This window comes from Lynx canadensis, chromosome B3 (genome assembly GCF_007474595.2).
Source record: "Lynx canadensis isolate LIC74 chromosome B3, mLynCan4.pri.v2, whole genome shotgun sequence".
Taxonomy (NCBI): Eukaryota; Metazoa; Chordata; class Mammalia; order Carnivora; family Felidae; genus Lynx; species Lynx canadensis.
The window spans coordinates 117,102,676-117,125,723 of NC_044308.2; the positions used below are offsets into that span (position 1 = coordinate 117,102,676).

The 23,048-nt window shown below is 44.4% G+C and overlaps 1 protein-coding gene across 1 annotated transcript in view; it reads left to right on the top strand.

Moving 5' to 3' along the window:
- The first annotated feature begins 325 nt into the window (after positions 1 to 325).
- The window catches only part of RGS6 (regulator of G protein signaling 6), a 606,443-nt gene continuing 583,720 nt past the window's right edge, over positions 326 to 23,048 (top strand). The window contains exons 1-2 of the mRNA XM_032593398.1: positions 326 to 411; positions 2,413 to 2,688. The gene's annotated coding sequence lies outside the window, so the exon portion shown is untranslated. The remainder of the gene's footprint in view (positions 412 to 2,412; positions 2,689 to 23,048) is intronic.

The following is a 23,048-nucleotide window of genomic DNA, read 5'->3' on the forward strand; positions in this document are numbered from 1 at the left end:
ATACATGAGGCTGAAGGAAAAGTCATGGGACAGACATAGAAGCCAACTTTGAACTGTAAGCCTTTCCCATGACCTGGGCCCCCAAAATAGTAGCTGTCTGCCGGCGACCATCTGCAGCCTTGATCTGACCCTGACCCAAACATTTGGCATGTGGAAGCTGGCCCAGAGCAAGCAGATTAATCTCCCAGTGCTCACAGCCTTTTCTTGGACTTCTGTATGTCACACAGTGATCACTGTTTAAAAACACTGATAAAATTCAAGAATGTGCCAATAATAACTCCCTCATCGTGGGCTGAGCTGGATTTCCAAAGCACCAGAAGCTGAATGCTGATCCTCCAGGAAAGATGGTGAGCAGGGTGCCATTGGGGGCCCTCAGGACCACCTGACTCCAAACCACAGGACTGGTCCACGGTAGGTCAGGGAGCTGTGGGTGGGGCAGAGTGGTTGAGAGAGGACATCTCCCCTTTTACATCAGCTTTTTTTTAACCTTCCTTTGTCTTGAAGGTCCGGCTGCTTGTCTCACCATTCCTGTCTCCCCTGATCCCCCATGGAGACAGATTCCTTAAAGCTTCAGGGGTGCCTGGGTGGCTCAGTTGGTTAAACGTTTGACTCTTGATCTCAGCTCAGGTCATGATCTCACAGTTCATGAGTTCAAGCCCCGCATTGGGCTTTGCGCTGACAGTGCGGAGCCTGCTTGGGATTCCGTCTCTCCCTCTCTCTGCCCCTTCCCCACTTGCTCTCTCTCTCTCTCTCTCTCTCTCTCAAAATAAATAGACTTAAAAAAAAAACAACTTCATTTAGAAACCTTTGAGTCACCTGCCTTGACGCCATTAATCTTCCCTCTCTGCCCTCGCTCTCTAAACTTCCTCCACAATACAAGTGAGTGTCTAAGGCTTCGTTTGCACAGAGATGTTAGAAAAATGTGTATTTTTTTAACTTAATAGGGAAAGTGACGTATGAGACCTTCCATTTGAATCAAGAAACTGAGAGAGGCACTGTGGTTTATGTAGGGACAATTCCTTTGGAAGATCCAGGCAGAAGTCAGACTGGTTTATGATGAAAAAGCACAATACTAATGTATTCCTAGCACTTCAGGGAAATTCAGGGAACCTCCTTCCCCCAGTCTATCGTCTACAGAACATATCCCATCAGGAGGACTAAGGTAAGGACAGTAAGGATGGGAAATGAGAGTTTATGGTGTCGATCAAGGTAGAGAAAGTGCTGCAGTTGAATGCAGTAATACTTTCCTTTCTCTTGGAAAGGACCTGTGCAAGAGAGGGAGGCTTGGGTCTTTCAGGGGATTGATGTTTATTTCCTTCAAGAAATACTGAGTGTTTCTTGTGTTCCAGGCATGATATTAGATATGGAAGATACAAGGATGGGCAAACAGATGTGGTTCCCGTTTTCATGGAGCTATCATCAAGAGGGGTAACACTAGTAACCAATTAATCATTAAATAAATGTGCAAAGGAAGTGGTGACGAGTGCTGGTAAGGAGAGATCTCCATGGGGCTAGGAGAGGCAATATGAGAAAGGATTTGACCTCGTCTAAAGGGTCATAAAAAGCTTTCCTAAAAAAGTGATGACTGGGTTGAGGCCTGAATGATGAGCAAGAATTAAGTCGATAAAGAAGGAAGGGGAGGGAATGAGCTGGGGGCCCTGTGGGGACCTGGTGAAGCACAAGGAGTAAGGACTCTGCATTGGATCAGGGAGAGTGAAGGGGAGAGGGGCTGAGGTTGGAGAGATTCCAGGGCACAGATCAGGGAGGACCTTGCTTGTAGACCACGTCAAGGATTCTAATGTTTATCAGACAAGCAATGGGAAGCCATTGAATAGTTTTAATTGGTGATAGCGGTCATGATAGTGGTGGGGGATGTGTTCAGCTTTGTGTTGGAAAAGATTGTTTTGGTTGCCATGTGACTGGGTGGGGAGAGGGTAGATTCAACGTAGAAAGAGCAGGCAGAGGGTCTTGTAGCATCCCAGGCAAGGAATGATTGGGCTAAGCTGGTGGCAGTGATGGAAAGAGACATTGAAGAGGGAAGATCAACAGGGCATGGTGTGTGTGGTCCCCTTATCACCTTCAAGCTTCCTCAAGGGTAAATCTGACAGGAGCCCAAAGGAGCATGCCCGTTGGTGCACGAGAGAGCACGTCAAAGCTAAATTACATTGATCTGAAGCACAGATCTTTCGAGCACTGGTGCAAGATCCCAAGGAGCATTTTCCAGCCCTCCTGCCTCTTCAGCATGAGCAGGCACCGAAAATGAAGTGTGAGGGAAGGAAGCAGGCACCCAGGTTATTTTTAGCAAGCTATAGGAAATAGCCAACATTCTAATTTGAATTCTTCTCATTAAAACCCAGAGCCTAACCCCACACAGTCCTTGTTTCTAATGTCGGCAAACTTCTCTTTTTCCAGATAATTGACAATAGGCCCCCACGGAAGTCTTCTCAGCATTTCTGCAAAAATTTAGCAAACATTAGGTTTGACACCATCACCATGTTTGCCAAGACAGCAAAAATCCCAGCCGGCAAAACTTCGAGCGTGATGAAGTGGAACAGAGAGGACAGCGCGGAATGAGTGATCATTTCAGGAAATCTTCTAGCAAGAGTTTCCAGTGTTGGGATTTCGCATCGTCTTTGCAGGAAGAGCGGTACGGAAGGTCCACTCTGGGGCCAGGCTGCGGTGATGTAGGTGGGTTTGCTCCTCTTTCTTTCCCACCTTCCCTCCCTATCCTCGAGTCGTTCCCGGAATTAAAATTATGTTTTAATATTTTCATTTGATAACAACAGAAACGTTTTTTATTCGACAAGTTTACCTGGTATAGTCAGCGTCTGAATGATGGCTGAGCTGGTCTTTAGATTGGTGTGGCAGGCCTTCCACCTGCTTGACCTGGGACGTGTTATTTAGCTTCTTTGGGTCTGGATTTCCCCACATGAGACGTGAAGAGGTGTTATACTAGCTCAGCACTTCCTCAGCCTCAGTCATTCGGGTGTCGCCTTCATAATATTCGCCATGTTTTTTTTTTTTTTAACATTTTTTCTTCTAAATTGATTCATTTGTTTACTTAAGTCTTTTTTTTAAAACAACAACAACAAAGTCTTGGCAATAATATATGTGAAATCGTGGAACTAAAGTGATGATAACCTTTTTTCTAATACACATAAATAAGCACATATTTAAAATAAAATGGGTTTTTTTTTGCATATATCTATGTGAAATCAACCTACACTCCTCCATGATGATATATGTAGACCCCACTCTAGGAAACTCTAGACAAGCCAGATTCTAAGCTCTTGTGCAGTGCTAACATACTGTTGTTCACATCTGGCCTTACCTACCCCGCCTGGTTTCCCATAGCTTCCTAAAATAAAACCCTAAGCATGGCCAAATCAATGTCCCTGTTACTCCTTGTAGACAGTATGTGCAAGCTATTCCCTTCATCTAGAATCAATAATTTACTAAGGAAAGAGAAACCATGACCTAAGTAAGAAAGAGCAAATTGGGGAAGTACATGATGGGGTCAAAAGCTACCCTTGACCAGTAGGCCAAGAAAATCCTTAGAGTTGGTTGGCAGTTGGTGGGTGAAGGTCAAGAGTAAAAAGTTGAGGGTTTGGTCCTTTATGGGCTATTTGTTTTCCTTGAAGAAGAGGTTTACCCACTTACAGGACAAATTTACTGGACAAAGTTTTTTTTTAATGTTTATTTCTGAGGGGGGTGGGAAGGAGAGAAAAAGAGGGAATGAGGGGAGAGGAGCAGAGCGAAAGGGAGACAGAGTATCTGAAGTGGGCTCTACACTGACAGCAGAGAGCCTAACATGGGGCTCAAACTCACAAACTGTGAGATCATAACCTGAGTTGAAGTCAGACCCTTAATGGGCTGAGCCACCCAGGCGCCCCTGGACAAAGTTTTGAGTGCTCCCTGAAGGTCTTCAACCTTATCTAACATACAAAAGAAGATCTACTTGGGGAGTAATCATTATTTGATACAGAAATGTATTAATTCACTTATTTATAATGCATTTTGTGTTAAAAAAATGCATGATGTGTTTCCTCCATGCTAGGCATTGAACATACAAAGGCTATTAAGATATTTCTCTATCCTCTAGGAGCTCAGGTTTTGCTGGAGACGGAACATGAATGGGTGGGCCTGGTAAGGCATTGCGGACCTCCAAAGTATATCCAGGGTACAATGTGCCTCAGGACGGGTAGTGTCAGTTCTGTTGGATCAGGCAGAACTTCCTAAGGGATGTAACTTGATTTCTAAGCCAGCGTTGGTTGGGGGGGTGGCCCAGTGGGGATGGAATGCCCTCCCAGGGACTATAAACAGTTATAAGATTTTCTGGCATATTCAGAAAACGGAATGCAATTTAGTAGGGGTGGAACCTACAGTTGCCTGTGTGTGTGTGTGTGTGTGTGTGTGTGTGTGTAAGAGAGAGAGAAAGAGAAACAGAGTGGTTGACTCCAGCGGTCGTACTTCTCTATTCAAGAAGGAACTGTTAGAGACTTCAATGCAAGTGGGAGCTATGTCCAGAGCTGCATGCTGGAATCTCACTCAGGTGCTCACATGGTGGATAATTGGATAGGGACAAGTTCCCAAGCCATAGGCAGAGACCCATTAAAACACTATTCTAAGGGTCCGGGAGAGAGATGATGAGGGCAGCAGTGGTGAGAGAGAGAGAGTAGGGACAGCTTTGAGAGTCAGTGTGAAGGATGGGCTGATGAGAACGGGAGATGCCTAGGAAGGGGTCAAGGTTGCCAGCTTGCTGATTGGCTAGCGGTGCCATTCTCACCGTGGGGACCCAGCAGGAAAGAAGCAATCTGGGGAAATATGTATTTCTTTTGGAACTGGACCCCTTGGGGCCTGCATGGCAAAGTGATCGGGTATGGAGCCCTGACACCTCAGTTATTTTCCTAGCTCTGTTCCTATGACCCTGTTTCGACTTCTCACCATTTCTGGTGTCTGTCCCTAAGACGTATGGCCCGCTCTGGCTTGATTTCAGGTCTTGAGGAAAAGAAAAGAAAAAAAAAATATGTGAAAGCGCTTCCTAAATGTCTTCACAAATGTAAATATTTCTGTCTCCAAGGAAGCGCAAGGTGTAAAAAGCAGAGTCATCAGCACATTTAGCTCATAAATGGGCAGAGTATGTGACTCCTTTGCATCATGACAGAGCACACAGCAGAGACGTCTCTACAGAATTGACAACATTACTGCTTACCCTTTGGCCAAGATGGCCTAGTTTCTATGAGACGAAAGGTATCACTTTGCTTTGCAACGTGCCAATTCACCGGACACTACATCTCTTCGTTTTTTTCCTAAATCTTATGAAGCCATTTTTCCATTCCCACTTGCTAGGTTGGGCAAAACATCCATCGTCAGCCATAATGAGGATTCCTGTTGGATCACATACAAAGCCTGTTTTTCACGAGTGAGATTTAAGACATGTATGTCCACTCACGAGTGGAGTGAGCGACGTTTACACAGCATTGGTTTGCAACCGTCTTGGGAGCTTTCCTGGTAAAATCTGAAACTGGCCTCTGTACTCAGAAGGGAGGGAGAGACCAAAGAAAGAGGCAGGCCATCACGGGTAGGTGGGTGGCAATCTCAATAACAGCGACGGAAGCTTACATGTGAGACAAATGGATCCCTGCACCTGCCCACCCAATCTTAAAATGTTATAAAGGGGCCTTCACTGGGTTCAGTCACATATACTGGGCAGGTGTTCTCAATACCATATCACTATCTTAAGGCTACGTCCTTGAAGTAGCCTCTGGGAGTGGGAAAGGCAAGCAGGATGCATATTCCCAGGACAGAGGAAGGAGTGAGGAGCCTCCAATTGGCGGTCATGTCCTTCCGATGACGTTCCCAACACACAGGTAACTAACCATCCTTGCATGAACAGGGTAACCTAATTGTCCTAGGTTTAGGAAACCCCATCACTAACCTGCTAGTTCAGACCAAGGGCTTTGCAATCTGTCGCCCCTAGGGCTGAGGAGGCTGAGGTGCTGATTGATCTGTGCTGGTGGTTAACATGCCCAAGACAGCTCAGCAGCATTATCATCCAGACCAAAAGAAATTTGGGAATTACCTTTAATTACTGTTGTGGTCCCAGTTTGCTGTGCGGTAAGCATGCTCCTTATAAATAAGGAAAGTTGAGATATCAACAGTGTGGCGAAGGTCGGTATGGAAGACAAACCCCAGCACGGAACCACCAAGGGTGGGGGCTGGTGAGGAGGGCTGATGGTTGAGTGTACACGATGCAGCTGAGGTCTACTGCAGAGAAAGGGGGGACATGAAGACTTCCTCAGGCAAGGAGGTCAGAATGGAGAGAAATAGGAATAAGAAGGCATTTTGAGTTAATTGAAAAGAACTCCGAGATATTTCTTATAAATCGTTCTCATGAATGGAGAAAAGATCAACTTGGGGCAACCACTCTTAGAATAGCGTTTCTGGTCAGGGTATTTTAAATGTTAACTCACCTCCCGGGAGGAGAGAAAAGCCGCCTCTTAGAGCGATATCCCACTGGTGGTGTGTGAGAGGATGGCTGGACTTAAACATCTGAATACTCTTCTATTTTAATAGTTGCGTGTTTATTTGATGACTCTCATTATCTTTGGCAAGTCATTATACTTTTCTATTTGAGGCAGTGGCACAACACTTTCTGTTAAAATAAATTTGAGGGAGGAGGGGCACCTGGGTGGCTCAGTCGGTTAAGCGTCTGACTCTTGATCTCAGCTTAGGTCTTGATCTCACAGTCGTGAGGTCAGGTCCTGTGTTGGGCTCCACTCTGGGCATGGAGCCTACTTAAAAAATAACATAAAATAAAATACATTTGAGGGGGAAAAGTGAACTGATTTAAGGAAAAATTATTTATTAAAAGAAACAGGAGAGAGAGTATGGAAAAAATAGAAAGGCAGTATTAGAATGACCAAAGCTTGGGAGAACATCAAAAGTTGTGCTCCATTTGGGTGGAGAAGCAGAAAAGAAAGGAAATAATTACCTAGTTTGTAATGGCCCATGGGTAATTTTGCAACCAGTTTACCTCATCACATGGGCTTTTTTCTCATGAAGATTATTCTCTGAAAATGCAAAAAAATCCAAGGAGAGAGTCATATCTTAACATATGATAAACAGGGTTTTTTCTTAAGTTTATTTATTTTTGAGAGAGAGACAGAGCACAAGGGGAGGGTCAGAGAGAGAGGGAGACACAGAATCCGAAGCAGGCCCCAGGGTCAGAGCTGTCAGCACAGAGCCCGACGTGGGGCTCAAACTCACGAACTGCGAGATCATACCTGAGCCGAAGTCGGACGCTTAACCGACTGAGCCACCCAGGCGCCCTGGTAAGCAGGGTTTTTTTTAATGATGTGGCTACACTTGGACCTGGACACGTCTGGAAGGGGGAAGGAGATTCCCCCTGCAGTGGGGCTGCAGGGGGAGGTTAGGGGGAGCCCACCCCAAGACAGTTCACCAGCCTTACGATTTCATCCAACTCTTGAGTAGAGAGCGTCCTTGGGTGGTAACAGTGCAGTGACAGACAAGTGGGTTGAATTAAAAGGTTCTGAAGGTTTAATTTTAATGTGATGATGAGGGTAGTGTATGTATGTAGGCCCCGCAGCTCCTAGAACAGTGCTCTGCACATACACGTTAAGTAGCTGCTAAATGGGAGCATAATTGCACAATATTTTACATTGGCTTGCAAAAGAGGAGAAAGTGGTCAGGTTGGAAGTGATAGATAACTGAGTTCATATCGCATTTCTGCCCTTTACATGCTGTGTAGCCTTGGGTAAATTACTTAACCTTTCTGAATCTCGTCTATCAAATGGAGCTAATCAGTGGTGCACTGTACATGTTCTACAACTGGCTCACCAGGAAAAAGGAAAGCTCTGCTTTGTAGCACTTGCTGATTTCCGTAGTGTCAATATTCACCATCAAGCTAACAACCATTTCACAGCTAGCTGGCAAAATTCCTGCCAATCTACAAATCAGTTCTCAGAAACCCCCAGATACAGTTCACCACTGGAGGTCACGATTCCAACCTCACACGGGTGCCAGTCATTCTTGGAGCACTTACTACCTGCTAATAAGCACTGCACTTGGGTGGTCTCATCTAGTTTTTCTTCAATGTTTGTTTATTTTTGAGAGACAGAGAGAGACAGAGCGTGAGCAGGGGAGGGGCAGAGAGAGAGGGAGACACAGAATCCAAAGCGGGCTCCAGGCTCTGTCCGAGCTGTCAGCACAGAGCCTGACATGGGGCTTGAACTCACAGGCTGTGAGATCATGACCTGAGCCGAAGTCGGACGCTCAACCGACTGAGCCACCCAGGCGCCCCTGTTTTTTTGTTTTTTAATAATGATTTTGTGGGGCACCTGGGTGGCTCAGTTGGTGAGCATCTGACTTCGGCTCAGGTCGTGATCTCACAGTTCATGGGTTTGAGCCCCGTATCAGGTTCTGTGCTGATGGCTCAGAGCCTGGAGCCTGCCTTGGATTCTGTGTCTCCCTCTCTCTCTGCCCCTCCCCTGCTCACGCTCTGTGTCTCTCTCTCTCAAAAATAAACATTTAAAAAAATTAATAAAAACTAATGATTTCAAAAGTAGAATTTAGTGACTCATCACTTACATATGACACCCAGTGCTCATCCCAACAAGTGCTCTCCTTAATGTCCATCACCCATTTAGCCCATCCCCCAACCCAAGACCCCTCCAGCAACCCTCAGTTTGTTCTCTGTATTTAAGAATCTCTTACGGTTTTCCTCCTTCTCTCTCTTTATCTTGTTTTTCCTTCCCTTCCCCTATGTTCATCTGTTTTGTTTCTTAAATTCCACATCTGAGTGAAATCATTCGATATTTTTCTTTCTCTGACTTATTTCACTTAGCATAATCTCTAAGTTCCAACCACATTGTTGCATATGGCAAGATTTCATTCTTTCTAATTGCTGAGTAATATTCCATTGTATGTATATACCACAACTTCTTTATTCATTTGTCAGTCAATGGACATTTGGGCTCTTTCCATAATTTGGGTATTGTTGATCGTTCTGCTATAAACATTGGGGTGCATGTTACCCTTTGAATCAGCATTTTTGTATCCTTTGGATAAATACCTAGTAGTGCAATTGCTGGGTTATAGGATAGCTCTATTTTTAATTTTTTGAGGAAACTCCATACTGTTTTGTAAAGTGGCTGCACCAGTTTGCATTCCCACCAGTAGTGTAAGAGGGTTGCCCTTTCTCTGCAACCTTACCAACACCTGTCGTTTCCTCAGTTGTTAATTTTAGCCATTTTGACAGGTGTTAGGTAGTATCTCATATTGGTTTTGATTTGTACTTCCCTGATGATGAGTGATGTTGAGCATCTTTTCATGTCTTTTGCTCATTTCTTCATGGGATTATTTGTTTTTTGGGTGTTGAGTTGGTAAGTTCCTTTTTTTAAAAAAAATTTTTAATGTTTATTTATTCTTGAGAGAGAGACATACAGAGACAGAGTGTGACTGGGGAAGGGTCAGAGAGAGAGGGAGTCACAGAATCTGAAACAGGTTCCAGGCTCTAAGCTGTCAGCACAGAGCCTGATGTGGCCTGTGAGGTCATGACCTGAGCCAAAGTCAGATGCTTAACTGACTGAGCCACCCAGGTGCCCCAACTTTGATAAGTTATTTATAGATTTTGGATACTAACCCTTTATCTGATATGTCATTTGCAAATATCTTCTCCCATTCTGTCAGTTGCCTTTTAGTTTTGTTGCTTGTTTCCTTCACTGTGCAGAAGCTTTTTATCTCAATGAGGTCTCAATAGTTCATTTTTTGCTTTTGTTTCCCTTGTCTCTGGAGGCATGTCTAGCAGGAATTTGCTGCAACAGAGGTCAAAGAGGTTGTTGCCTGTTTTCTCCTCTAGGATTTTGATGGCTTCCTGTCTTACATTTAGGTCTGTCATCCATTTTGAGTTTATTTTTGTGTATGGTGTAAGAAAGCGGTCCAGGTTCATTCTTCTGCACGTCGCTGTCCAGTTTTCCCAGCACCACTTGCTGAAGAGACTGTCTTTATTCCATTGGATATTCTTTCCTGCTTTGTCAAAGATTAGTTGGCGATACGTTTGTGGGTCCATTTCTGGGTTCTCTATTCTTTTTTTTAATTTATTTTAATGTTTTTATTTATTTTTGAGAGAGAAAGAGAGAGAGCACAAGTGGGAGAGAGGCAGAGAGAGAGGGAGACACAGAATCCGAAACAGACTCCAGGCTCTGAGCTGTCGGCACAGAGCCCGATGTGGGGCTTGAACTCATGAACCATGAGATCATGACCTGAGCCGAAATTGGACACTTAACGGACTGAGCCACCCAGGTGCCCCTCTGGGTTCTCTATTCTGTTCCATTTGTCTTTGTGTCTGTTCTGACGGTGCAGAGCCTGATGTGGGGCTCAATCCCATGAACTGCAAGGTCATGACCTGAGCCAAAATCAAGAGTTGGATGCTCACCTGACTGAGCCAGCCAGGTGTCCTCCAGAAAGAGAGCTTTGTAGTGATTTACCAGCAAAGCGAGAGCTTCTTCCTTCCCTGCTCTCTCTGCTGTTGGCCTATCACACAATGAACAACACAGATGTTTCTAAGAATTTGATATCCAGCTATTCGTTAAATGTATAATATTTGGAACTAAACTGATCCATTATTATACATTTTGTGCTAGAAGAGTATGAAATTCTTCCTTCAGAGAACTTGGGTTGGAGGAAGTTGGGCTGGGGGATTTGGCTAAGTAGACAGGGCCTCCTACCCAGATGTCATTCTCCTCCTATATCCGCCTTTCTGGCAGAGCCAGCTGCATGAGATGCTGGAAGCCACCACCAGGAACTTTCTTACAGGGAAGGTGGTCATGTAATCTACCCGGTTCTGGCCAATGAGACTTAAGGAAGCGTGGTCAGAGGCTTCAGCAATTTTCTTTGTTGAACAAAGCAGAGACATGGGGAAAAAAAGTTCCATGTCTCCCTACCTGCTTTTTGACATTCCTCTCCGGGGATGACAGATTTTGGGTCTAATTAGATGGATGGCCTGGAAGTATCTACCTACTTATTTCCTGTTAGGTAAAGATAAAGAAATAGCCTTACTGGTTAGAGCCTGTTACCTATGCATGATGTGATTTGCAGCCCCAAACATCCTATACCAATAATTAAAATGGATTTTCAAGTTTACCTGCTTGAATTGAACTATTAGAACGTGTGGTTACCAAAACACCACTGTGTCGGTGAGAAAGCTTTCTGCGGCAAGTAATTCCAAGTCCTGACTCCTGCTGGCTCAGCAGAGGGAGGTTTATTACCTTGTGTAACAGGGATAACAGAGTGGGGCAGGCCCCCCGGTGGTACACATACCCTGGCTGTCCTTCTCTGAGTCTCTCCCGTCCCATTCTCCTTGTGGGTGGGTTTGGTCCTCAGGCCAGTTGACTGCCAAGTTTTAGGCCCAGGGGAAGAAGGGGGATTGTCTATTCCTGTGTTTCTTCGGAGAAACGAGGAGAGGTTCTTTGTCAGCCATGATCCATATTTATCCTTTCCTAAGTCAGTCGTTGGCAATGGGAGTTGGGTTCCTACAATCCTTCGGGACTACCTTCAATGGGCTAGGGGGTGGAGGGGAAGAATGTAAGAAAACCCACACAAGGACCAACTCCACTTTTCTTATCTTTTTGCTTCTTGGAGATTTTTCATGGGCTCTGGTGAGCTTGTTTTCCACTCTGGGAACCCTAACTGATCATATTTTTTTTTTTTTCTCTTCTAGCTTGGCTTTGAGCCTTCACTCACTCAGTTGCCTCCTAGCTGACAAGGGTTTCTTTCCTTTTACCAGTTGGTTTCTCTTAAAAGAATCAATTCTTTTTGTTTCTGGGTCCCTAAGGCCCCGATTATAAAACAGGTGTTGTATTTTAAAACACAATGTGATACCAATGTCTTCACAGGAAAAAAAAAAAGAATCTAGACATACGCACTAGTGTTTTTAGAGTTAAAAATGTTTCACTTGCATTTGTTCTGCTTGAACATATCTTTACGCTCACAAAGAAAACAGGTACCACGCCTTTAAGAGTAGCTCCCTGTCAGATTTTAAAATTGATACAAAGTTACTTGAGGAATAAGAGCAATTAAACATGAAGCGACTTTTATCTGACGACAACGTGGGGATTCAACTTGGAGGAGATAAGTTAGTAGAGGAGAGAAATGTGAGGTTTACACCCTTTCCTCATTTGATGGAAGAAGCCCTGGTCTTCTATTACCCCTCACGGCACCTTCACTTGTATTCATGTGTATCGGATTAACCACCAAAGACTTGTTTTGTACCTGGTTTCTGCTGCTTTTAGTCAGAGAGATACCTGTGAATCCCTTGTGTGAATTGTGAGCCAGCTGTAGCTGTTTCGGCCATTGTTATGAGACTACCCAGAACCCCATTCCTCCCTTCATCCACCCTAATAGGACCTGTGTCCACCCTCCCGTATAGCCTGTGCTACTGGGAGAATCTGATGCCACTCTTGACTTTCAGGTGGGATTGAAGCAGTCAGCACGTCTGCCATCATTGGTTCAGGGGCAGACATGTGATGGGCAGAGTCCAATCAGGGTGAATCTCAAGATTTGGTTGCTTAGAATGTCACAGCAGGCACATTCTGTCTCCTTCTGCGGTGTGTGGGTGTGTGTTCAGTGCTGCTCACACCATGGAAGGTCAAGCAGAGACACTGAAAACAAAACAAAACAAAAGCAGATGGAAAGAAACTGAATCAAGCCAGGCCTGAGGCCTGACCCGGCTCTGGACCTTCCAGTGACATGGGCCAAGAAATCTTTCTTGTTGATTGAGTTTTCCATTAGCCACTTAAAGGGCCCTGCAGATGGAAGAAGCTGCCCTCAAGAAATTTCTGGTAAATAGGCCTCTGAGTTTTCCTCAAGGCAAACAAGTTTTATTGCTCAAGAAAGGAGGGGGAAACGAATCCTTTGTGTTTTGAGCACTGGGAAGAAAATTAGCCTGATTTCAAGTGTATTGCCGCAGGCCTGGGAGACAGCCATGTTGTAGGAATTCTCCGGAGGCTGAGCCTATAACAGCACTCCAACCGGTCTTAAGGGTTAACTTGCTTCAAGCTTACCCGCTCTGGCTTTCTGACCTTACTCCCTTGATCTGTAGCAGAACTAACTGACTTTCTTTGAGATTTGCAGGCCACTGGCCTTGAGGCGTGAAGGACTCAACTCTCCCAGAAGATAAAGCCTGACTACAACTCAAAAACAGCTGCCGCTGATGCGGGCAAGTCTGTTCCGGGTCATGGGTCATGGCGACGTACGACTGACCACCTGGGCACCCGCTTCTCTTGCATGTAGCCCCCCCTCCCTGTTCCCACGCCTTCATCTTTAAAGCCCTCTGGTTTCCCCCCAGGATGAGGAAGAGGGTCTTTGAGGCATTCGCCCGCCATCTTCCTAGGTTGCCAGCTTCCTGCATAAAGCAAACTTTCCTTTCCCACCACCACTTGTCCTTTGAATATCGATTTTTGAGTGGTGAGCAGCTGAACCTGAGTTTGGAGCCTGTTCTCTGGTAATAGGCCCACACATTTAGGCACAGCACCGCTGTGGTGTGGGGTCTCTCATGGACCTCGCAGAGCAGGCCCCTGAAGGAACTAGGTAATTAAGGTGTCAAAGGCTGGGACAAGCCTGGCAGGATGGCCATGGAGGCACCTGCCGGCCCGCTCAGGAGGCTGGTCTGTGTCTTGGGTCAGCAGGGCAGGTCAAAGAGGGAGGACCAGTGATCCACAGTCACGCTGTTTGTTAAAATGTAGATTCTCAGGACATAGCCACTAAAGCCACTGAGTCAGGATCTGGGAACAGGCATTTCGAGAAGCATCCCAGCTTATTTTTAGGTGAGTACCATTGAGAACCCATGCCTGAAGCGTGTGCAGGGGATTAAGCGGAGGAATCTCAGTTCAGTTGTCCCCTCCAGGCAGGAAAATGGTGAAAATAGGCGGCAAGAAAGCCCAGGGTCAGGTTCCAGCCAATCCAGAAATAGGATGCCCTAGGTGGTCAGGTTGGGAGGTATGCCCCTGGGTCAGGCCTAACATCCAGAGCCAGGATGAATCTTCAAGTAGTTTAGAGCTAATTACCAATGCTTCTGGCATCACGACAATCTTCAGTGCTACAAATGGCCTTAGACACGTATCGGATTGTCCTGCCAGCTTTGATGTGTGGAGATGTGGGGTTGTGGGCAAGTAGACCCTGATGCTGTCAGAGCACCCCTCGCCTGTGTCGGGGGTCACATAGTCCAAGTGATAGGCCTCATCACAGAGAGGCTGCTGGGTTGATGTCACACACCCTCTTCTCCTGCCTCTGCTTTCAAAAGTATACACTATATGGGCATCTGGGTGGCTCAGTCTGTTAAGTGTCCGGCTTTTGATTTCGACTCAGGTCATGATCTCATGGTTTGTGAGTTCAAGCCCTGCATCAGACTCCACATGGATAATGTGGAGCCTGCTTGGGATTCTCTCTCCTCTGTCCCCTCCCTCTCTTCTCTGCCCCTCCCCAACTTGTGGGCGTGTGCTCTCTCCCTCAATAAATAAACTTCAAAAAATTCATTAAAAAAAGAATACATTATAGCAGCTTGGCAGGGAAGAGATTTTCAGCACCACTCTACAAATGGGGACAGAAGTACTGAATGATTAGACTTCACCAAGGTCAAGCAACAGGGATTTGGGAGAAATGGAAACCACAGTGGTTTCTACCTGTGACCGGGGGAGCCCTCATGGTCAATAGAAGTCATGGCCTGGGCAGCAGACCCCCATGTGGCCCAGCTGTTCCTTCTATTATTATTTTAGTTCTGAGTGTTCTTCAGCTAAAAAAGCAATACCAATCAAACAAGTGCAAAAACTCTGAAAAGCGCCATGAGGAAGAAAGCAGGGCAGGAACCGGGAGAGCTGAGTTCTGTTCCAGCTGTAATCTTTGCTCAGTGCTTCCTGCTTCTCTCTGGACCCGTTTCCTCATCTGCAGAATAAGCTGCAGCCTCACTGCAGATGTTAGCACGCGGGACTTCTAAGGTCAGGTGTCTTCTTGTCAATTCCAGCCTCTCTCATAGAAGGCCAACTTGGAAAACGCTTTAACTGAACGCTGTGTGGTGTGGTTCTTAGATTTTGCAGCTTGACTCTCTCCCATTTGGGAAACCCGTCTCGTGTTTACCAACACAGTGCAATTAAAGAATGAGGCTGCACTCACCGTTTACAGGCTTGTTTCCATTTTTTCCATTTGCGACACTAAATCAGTTGCTGAGCCCTGATCCCATGAAAGGATTAGCTAATAGATTCCTTCTCTTAATTTCCCCTGATTTTAGAGGTCTCCCAAGAGAAAGAAAATGCATAGTTTATTGGGATGGGGTTTTACTGCCGAAATCTTTTACTTTTTAATTGCAAGGAAAGAGATACAAACAGACCTGGTTTACCCAAAATAATTTTGTGTTCCCATTTGAGTTTGATATAGTAGTTAAAAAAAATCTCCTACTTAAAAATACTCTCTCGGGATAAATATTTATGTGTGTATATTTTCTTAAACCTTGATCTTTTTCCATTACGTAAAATAGTTTTCATTCCTGGTATGCAATTCTATTAAACAACCTATCATCTCAAAACTAAGCATGCTACTAATTTCCCTGGGGATTAGTTTTTAATCTTCATTTTAGCCAATTGTTCTATTTCTTAGAGATAATACGATTTTATTGCGTTTTAAGATATATATTTAAACAAAAGGCAAATATTATACGTGGTAAGTGGGAATGGGGTTGGGTTACTATGATAAAGGTTTGTTTGAAACCTACCTGAGGTACAGGACAGCTCTGGCTTCTAGACAGTTACATTTAAAGTATTCAATTTCTGGGCACCTGGGTGGCTCAGTCTGTTAAGTGGCCAACTTTGGCTCAGGTCATGATCTCGCGTTTTGTGAGTTCGAGCCCCTTGTCAGGCTCTGTGCTGACAGCTCAGAGCCTGGAGCCTGCTTTGGATTCTGTGTCTCCCTCTCTCTCTGCCCCTCCCCTACTCTCATTCTGTCTCTCTCTCCCAAAAATTAATAAACATTAAAAAATATATAAAATAAAGTATTCCATTTCTTCTCCTCTTCTTGGTTAAAGAATAATTTTTCTTTTCCCCAGAAAAGGAGGTTCCTAACAAAATTACACGTGACCCACCCCAGTGCTGGGGATAAATAGGAAAGAGACAAGGACCCATTTCCTTTGTGGTCGTGCTCCCAGAGAAGGTTGGGGAACTCCAGATATGGAGTGGATTCTGTCATCTGTGGCTTGTAAATCCTCCAGAGTTGCTCCCAACTTCACAGCTGAGCCTCAGAAGTGGAGAAGAATGAGGGCTGGTTCTTCCCTTCGCTTGTCCCGATTTTTCTAGGGGGGTTTTCCAGGGGCTAAGGCAGGCCCTCTTCGCCTCCTCTCTAGGGCGGGAGTCCTCGAACTCTAAGCTGTATCTGAACCACCCGAATTAATCAGAGTGCGTGGTACCTCACTGATTTTTAGCCCCATTGTATGTTTCTGATTCAACAGAATTTTAGGGATGAGAAACCAGAGTTTTAACCTGCATGTCACCAAGATGTACATGCGTTAGTGAAGTTTAGTGAACAGATAAGCAGGCAGTTAGTTAATATTTGAAGTATCCTAGTCAGGAGTGCCTAATTCTAGGAGTAGTTAGGGAGTTTCTAGAGACTCTCATCTGAAGCTCGTGTGTGTGAAGGGGTGGGCTTACTAAACACGGTAAGCTAAACATGGCTTCAGTTATCCACATCCCATCAACACCAGAGGATTTGTTCATTAGCACAATGCACATCAGAAATATTTTTCATGGGTGAAATCAGTGGCACTCAAAGTACGTAGCAAGGCCAGAAATATGGCACAGGTAGCGCACCTTTGCATGAACAGGATGAATTAATTGTTCTAGGTTTAGGAAAACCCATAACACCTGCTAGTTCAGACCAAGGGCTTTGCAATCTGTCGCCCCTAGGGCTGAGGAGGCTGAGGTGCTGATTGATCTGTGCTGGTGGTTAACATGCCCAAGACAGCTCAGCAGCATTATCATCCAGACCAAAAGAAATTTGGGAATTACCTTTAATTACTGTTGTGGTCCCAGTTTGCTGTGCGGTAAGCATGCTCCTTATAAATAAGGACAGTTGAGATATCAACAGTGTGGCGAAGGTCGGTATGGAAGACAAACCTCAGCACGGAACCACTGAGGGTGGGGGCTGGTGAGGAGGGCTGATGGTTGAGTGTGCACGATGCAGCTGAGGTCTACTGCAGAGAAAGGGGGGACATGAAGACTTCCTCAGGCAAGGAGGTCAGAATGGAGAGAAATAGGAATAAGAAGGCATTTTGTTTTTGTTGTTGTTTTTTTTTTTTAATTTTTTTTTTAACGTTTATTTATTTTTGGGACAGAGAGAGACAGAGCATGAACGGGGGAGGGGCAGAGAGAGAGGGAGACACAGAATTGGAAACAGGCTCCAGGCTCTGAGCCATCAGCCCAGAGCCCGATGCGGGGCTCGAACTCACGGACCGCGAGATCATGACCTGAGCTGAAGTTGGACGTTCAACCGACTGAGCCACCCAGTTGCCCCATAAGAAGGCATTTTGAGTTAATTGAAAAGAACTCCGAGATATTTCTTATAAATCGTTCTCATGAATGGAGAAAAGATCAACTTGGAGCAACCGCTCTTAGAATAGCGTTTCTGGTCAGGGTATTTTAAATGCTAATTACTTGCTTGGATGTATATTAAATACGAGCAAGTAAATACCAACGGACACACTTATATCTCACTGAGATGCAGGTTAAAATCCCTTAGTTCCTGGTGCTCCAGCTGGAAGCCTCATAAGAAAGACTAGAACAGTGATTTTCAGGGGGAGGGGAAGGCCGGGCCATGGGTTTGTATCAGGACATGTGCGTGTGTATGAGTATGTGTAATTAACACAAACCATATGCTTGGAGAAGTCTTCCAATCTTGAACCTGCTTTGCTGTCTGCAGACGCTGTCACTGCTACAGGAAATTCTCGAGGTTCCATGACTTTAAATTCCACCTATTAAGAAAAAAATGTTTATTTATTTATTTTTGAGAAAGAGAGAGCGAGTGCATGCACGCAGGGGCAGGGGGAAGGGCCGAGAGACAGTGAGACAGAAAATCCCAAGCAGGCTCAGGCTGCCTCAGTCAGCACAGAGCCCGACACTCTGGAACACAGCCTGGAACTCACCAACTGTGAGATCGTGACCTCACCCCTGATCAGAAATCAAGAGTCGGTTCCTTAATGGACTAAGCCACCCAGGTGCCCCTAAATTCCACCTATTTTTACGTCCATACCCCCGATCCCCCAAAGTACCGCAGAAGCCCTCAGCAGATTATCCATCAAGTCTCATTGGTCATAACTCTACAACATAGCCACAGAAATGGAACTAGCATGAGTGGTTTAGTCTAATAAAGATCCACTCTGGTGGAAGTGGTATTAGGTCTTCTTAGTTATAGCTGCCAGAAGGTGGGTGGGGAAGTCAGCAAAGAAGAAGGAGAGAGTAGAGGAGGGGTCAAGGATGGGTATGGCTTGGGAATGGGTTTGGTAGACAACCGTGTCTGTTACGGTCTATTTTTATGTTCTATCTATCATTAAAGTTCAAGTGGGTCATGGCCTCCTGGGAGAATAGCATATCAGAAGCGTGATACTTATCAAAAGAACAGCTGGTATGGATAAACAAAATGTGGCATATCCATATAATGAAAACACTATTTGGCAGTAAAAATGAATGGACTCTTGCTACATGCACCATCACAGATGGAACTCAAAGGCATGACAAGAAGCCTGACACAGGATGACTGTACTGTATGATTTTGTTTATATGACATTATGGAAAAGGCAAAACCATAGGGGTAGAAAACAGACCAGTGGCTGCCTACTAGGGGTAAAGGGAGGTGACTGGCTACAAAGGAGAAAGAAGGAACTTTTGGGGGGTGATTAAAATGTTCTAGAGATTAAAGAGAAAACTACTGCTGGGTCTTGGGGGATGGTGGGAAAAGGGACAACATTTATTGCAGGAAAATTCATTTTGAGCAGAGGATACAGTTCTGTTATCTTGAGAAACAGGGCCACCTGTCCACCTGCTTTGGTTTGGACAAATGGCACAAATTTCATTTCTATGTTCTTTAGAATGTCAATGAGGAGTTGGCCAACACAAGATTCTGAAGAGGGCTGAGGATACCCTTTGAGCTGAGCTCTGGTTCTTGAACACCTGCAAAAGGCCTTTGGATTAAAATAAGGTTCTCCTTAAGAAGAAGGCTTTGCTATGTTTTACAGAGGTTGCTATGTGTTCAATTTCAATGTTCTTGCTTTTGGGGGCTACCTGTGGTCTTAGGTGACTGGGACTTTTGATAGAGTTTGTAACTGACAGATTTTGCCTCAATAAAGGAGCCTTCTTATTGAAGTACCTGCCTTACCATTTACCATTTACCTAAACAAACATGCCTGTAACTGAATTTGATAAGCTGGGAATCCCAGCACCCAGCAGCAGAGGATTGGGGGGAGGGTGAAGAATAGATATTTTTGGTTGAGGGGACCTGTCCAAGATTTCAAGTCCTATCACATGAGCAGCTGCCTATTCTGTGACAATTCTGACCACAACCTCTGGATGGTAGTGTCTGAAATAATGTCTATGAGGTGATCTGATGAGGACGCTTGGTCCAAACAATTGGTGTGAACAGAATCCCATGGTTATTTTGGGAGCTGTCGTAGGTTTTAAAAAACTTGTCGTTGATGTAAATTTTCTCCCATGTGTATTGGTTATATATATACACCTCCCTGCATCCCTATTATTAAGCATGGGGCCTTTGTAAATACACATTCCATTCTGACCAAACACTACTTCTGAGTTTCAGACATCACCATTCCAGCATCGTGACATAAACACATCCATCCCCAGACACACAATTTTTAAAATTGCGGATTAAGTGCTAAACTATCATCATGAATTGCATGGCCTTTTCCTGAGAAAGAGATTATGCAATTAGTAATAAGAAAAATGCTGAGCATTCTATGGAAGAAGCATCCCACAGGCTGTGGGTCAGTCACAAACTGTCAGAGGAGGTAACTGAGAATACATGACCACTGGTCGACCCTCGAGCTGGATCTGGGCAACTGGAGGCCTCTCATTCCTCCAGTATGTTTGGAATGTATGTTTTGCCCACTGTTCCTGCAGTAGGAGCCATTTAAAGGATGAAGCTTTGTGAGAGTAATGCGTGGTTGAGACCATCTGAACTGGATATGTGGACTGGACCCTGTTGAGGCCTCTGCATGAACTTTAAGATTCTGGCAGGTGGGTGTGGAGATCTACTCATCTTGTGGCTGGCTGCTCAAGACAAGCCTTGTATGTGAGTTCCCTTGCTTATTAAAATTGTCACCTACAAATCTAGAATGTCTGTCTCTTTTCTGAGTCGCCTTGCCCTCCATTTATAGAGGACAATTTGCAAACCAATGCAAATTTTTGTTCAAAAGCAGATTCCCTGGTCCCCTCACTAGAAATTTCAACTGAGGTCTGAGGTGGGGTTCAAGAATCTTTATTGCTGTCTCTTCAGCAAGTGGTGCTGGGAAAACTGGACAGCGACATGCAGAAGAATGAACCTGGACCACTTTCTTACACCATACACAAAAATAAACTCAAAATGGATGACAGACCTAAATGTAAGACAGGAAGCCATCAAAATCCTTGAGAAGAAAGCAGGCAAAAACCTCTTTGACCTTGGCCGCAGCAACTTCTTACTCAACACGTCTCTGGAGGCAAGGGAAACGAAAGCAAAAATGAACTATTGGGACCTCATCAAAATAAAAAGCTTATGCATAGTGAAGGAAACAGTCAACAAAACTAAAAGGCAACCGACGGAATGGGAGAAGATATTTGAAAACAACATATCAGATAAAGGGTCAGTATCCAAAATCTATTAAGAACTTATCAAACTCAACACCCAAAAAACAAATAATCCAGTGAAGAAATGAGCAAAAGACATGAATAGACACTTCTCCAAAGAAGACCTCCGGATGGCCAACCGACACATGAAAAGATGTTCAACATCACTCATCATCAGGGAAATACAAATCAAAACCACAATGAGAGGGGCACCTGGGTGGCTCAGTCGGTTGAGCTCCCGACTTCGGCCCAGGTCACGATCTCACCGTCTGTGAGTTCGAGCCCCGCGTCGGGCTCCGTGCTGACAGCTCAGAGCCTGGATCCTGCTTCGGATTCTGTGTCTCCCTCTCTCTCTCTGACCCTCCCCCACTCATGCTCTGTCTCTCTCTGTCTCAAAAATAAAATAAAAACATTAAAAAAAAAAAAAACCACAATGAGATACCACCTTATACCTGTCAGAATAACTAACATTAACAACTCAGGCAACAACAGAGAAAGGATCTCTTTTGCACTGCTGGTGGGAATGCAAACTGGTACAGCCACTCTGGAAAACAGTATGTAGGTTCCTCAAAAAATTAAAAATAGAACTACTCTCCAACCCAGCAATTGCACTACTATGTATTTATCCAAGGGATACAGGTACGCTGTTTCAAAGGGACACATGCACCCCCATGGTTATAGCAGCACTATCAACAATAGCCAAAGTATGGAAAGAGCCCAAATGTCCATCGATGGATGAATGGATAAAGAAGATGTGGTACATATATACAATGGAGTATTACTCGACAATCAAAAAGAATGAAATCATTTACAACTACGTGGATGGAACTGGAGGGTATTATGCTAAGCAAAATTAGTCAGTCGGAGAAAGACAAATACCATATGACTTCACTCATATGAGGACTTTAAGATACAAAACAGATGAACACAGGGAAGGAAAGCAAAAATAATATAAAAACAGGGAGGGGGACAAAGAGACTCTTAAATATGGAGAACAAACAGAGGGTTACTGGAGGGGTTGTGGGAGGAGGGATGGGCTAAATGGGTAAGGGGCATTAAGGAATCTACTCCTGAAATCATTGTTACACTATATGCTAACTTGGATGTAAATTAAAAAAAAATAAACAAAAATTAAAAAAAAAGAATCTTTATTGCTAAGTTTCATAAATGCCTCAGGCAATATGGATACTGTGGCCTTCAAGCCACCCCTTGAGAAAGACCCTTTTAAAAATAGCCAGGAAATTAATTTTCTGTCAAGATTGAACAGGAGGCAAAATTTATCCAGAATCTTTTTTCCTTTTATTGTCAAAGTGCAAAGTAAATAGCCCTTAATTCTCAGGAAAAGAAAAGACTACATTAAAAGTGAGGAAGAGAAAATGTGGGGGTCTGAGGAAAAGCATCACGAGCTGTCAACTGTCACAAAGTCACAGTCCTAGGAAGTAGGCCACAGGGTGCCAAGTCTCATCTCCTTTGCAAATCGACTGCCATGCACACACGCACCAAATGCACTGACACTAACCAACCATATTTTCCCATCGTCACCTGCCAGTGTAGTCATCACAACTAAATTGCCAGCTTGTTTTTGTTCTGTTCACTTTGTCACCCAGTTTGAGAGCTACACCACGATCAATTCTATTGCATACTTCCCTGCAACTCCTCACTGGGTAATGAGGTCATCAAAAGATTTAGGAGTTTACCTATAAATGTATTTTATTTTATACTTTAGAGGAGTTTGGGGGAAAGATTCTTGTACACAGCATGGCCTTCATAAGTGATTGCTGAGCGAATGAATGAAATGTTGGGCCGAATCCCATTATTGTATATATTCACAAAATAGTAGATCAAATCATATTTTCAGTACAGCTAACAGTGAGCTGAGTCTTAAAACCCACAGTGAACGCTTTTGAAAGTGCAGATGATTTTCTGTTGTTATTTTATTGTGTTTGTTTTTTGTTAAGGAGAACAATTATATCTTGATACGTTTTGGAAATTTTTATTTTTAAATCATTTTAAATTACACAAAAGTTGCCAAAAATAGTTCAAAGAACTGCCTTATATTCTTCAAGTTGTTAACACTTCTGAATCATCTGAGAGTAAGCTGCAGATATGAAGCCTCCTTACCCTGTCATACATCGGTGTGTAGTTTCTACAAGCAAA